The following is a 1,975-nucleotide window of genomic DNA, read 5'->3' as shown; positions in this document are numbered from 1 at the left end:
CTCTAGTTGCGGCAAGTGGGGGCCACTCTTCATCACAGTGCGTGGGCCTCTCACTATTGCGGCCTCTCTTGTTGCAGAGCACAGGCTCCAGACACGCAGGCTCAGTAGTTGTGGCTCACGGGCCTAGTTGCTCCGCGGCATGTGGGATCTTCCCAGACCAGGGCTCGAACCCGTGTCCCCTGCATTGGCAGGCAGATTCTCAACCACTGCGCCACCAGGAAAGTCCCCTGGCATCTTTCTTAAAAGGAATTTGGATAAGGCTTCTCAGTAAATACTCACAAATTACTTACGCTGTATGTCTAAACACACACAAACAGGTTTAGAAAACCTGGTTGAACTGAAATGAAATAATTAGGTATGAAAATAATAACCTGGGCTTCTTTGCCAGATTCTTATCAACATGGACCATACTTGCTCTAAGGCAATAAAGGAGGTGGGGGTCAAGGTCATGACCAGGAAGGAATTCATGTGCCCAAACTCTCTTCATCTTCATGGAAAAGTTTTGCGCTTTCCCGGGCTACCTAGACAGGGGTCCATAAGGCACTGTTCTGGGTTCCCTTCGTGACTTAAAGGGAAATGTTCATCGTGTCGGGAGCCCCTGATGACCTGCAAATGAAAAAGGAGGATGTCCTCAAATTCCTTGCAGCAGGAACCCACTTAGGTGGCACCAACCTTGACTACCAAATGGAACGGTACATCTGTGAAAGGAAAAGTGATGGTGTCACCTCATACACCTACAGAGAACCTGGGAGAAGCCTCCCCTGGCGGCTGGCGCTGTTGTTGCCATTGGAAACGGGGCTGACTTCAGTGTCATGTCCTGCAGGGATACTGGCCAGTGAGCTGTGCTGGAGTTTGCTGCTGCCGCCACTTCTACTGCTGGCCGCTTCTCTTCTGGGAACTTCCCTGACTCTATCCAGGCCACCTTCCTGGAGCCGCGACTTCCGGCGGTTACTGATCCAGGTCTGATCTCAGAGCCGTCTTACGTTAACCCGCCTGCCATCACTGTGTCACAGTGACTCTCCTCTGGGCTGTGTGGACATCGCCATCCCCAGCAACAACAGGGGAGCTCCCGCAGTGGGTCTGCAGTGGTGGATGTGGGCCAGGGGGTGAGGATGGGGTTGGCGTTCTGCGCATGTGTGGCACCAGCTGCCGTGAGCATCTGGGTGAGGTCAGCCTGCTGTCTACTCTGCAGAGATGCTGAAGATGTTGAAAAGCTAGCATGGACTGCTGTTGGAAAGGCTGTGACCCAGGAGGAAGTTCTGACGTCAGCAGTGAAAGGGAATTAATTTCCCAAGTTTCCCCTCTCCTTGATGCCTCAAGTTACGTGGTTCACAGCAAAGACTCACATGAGTCTACTTCATTTGAAGTAGGGCAGAAATGGCTTAGAAATATTAGCCTCTTGCTAATATTGTGCACATGGTAATGGATAAGCTGGAGTCTTGGTTCAGTCTATACTGCTGATGGCCCTTCAGAACCCCATCCTAGCCGAATCCTTCCTAGAAAGGTGATACAGAAAGGAGACAAAGGCAGGGGTCTTGGCATCCAGTAGAAGTGGGTTTAAATCCTAGCAACACCAATGACTGGCTGAATAGACTTTGAAAAGTCACTTAATCTTCCTGAACCCTGCTTTCTTTGATTGTAAAATGGAGGTAATAATATTCAACTAACGGATTAAATGGAATGGAAATGCAAGGCCTAGCCAAGGTCTTCAACACACTGTAGTTCCCCTTTGTTGTGCTCCCTCCCTTGCCCACTCATTCCTTCTTGAATCATAGCCAAGAGTTGCCATGCCTTTTCCTGGTCAAGTAGTGAGAATTCTGTTTGTCTTGTAACGAACTCAAGGTAAAGAGTACCCTTACTTCAAAGGAGGCTGGAAATTCACAGTCACTGGAAGATTAAGTTTTAGACATTTCATTTGTTCTCTTTTTCTATTTTACTTTTTTCTCCCTTTTACAACAAGGCACTGTTCCCTTGG

General features: G+C 49.1%; 1 pseudogene; it reads left to right on the top strand.

Moving 5' to 3' along the window:
* The first annotated feature begins 576 nt into the window (after positions 1-576).
* LOC132499588 (small ribosomal subunit protein uS2-like) lies at positions 577-1,110 on the top strand (annotated as a pseudogene).
* Positions 1,111-1,975: the final 865 nt, after the last annotated feature.

Source organism: Mesoplodon densirostris, chromosome 11 (genome assembly GCF_025265405.1).
Source record: "Mesoplodon densirostris isolate mMesDen1 chromosome 11, mMesDen1 primary haplotype, whole genome shotgun sequence".
Taxonomy (NCBI): domain Eukaryota; kingdom Metazoa; phylum Chordata; class Mammalia; order Artiodactyla; family Ziphiidae; genus Mesoplodon; species Mesoplodon densirostris.
Note: the sequence above shows the minus strand (reverse complement) of the source record. Positions and strands in the feature narration are given on the sequence as shown.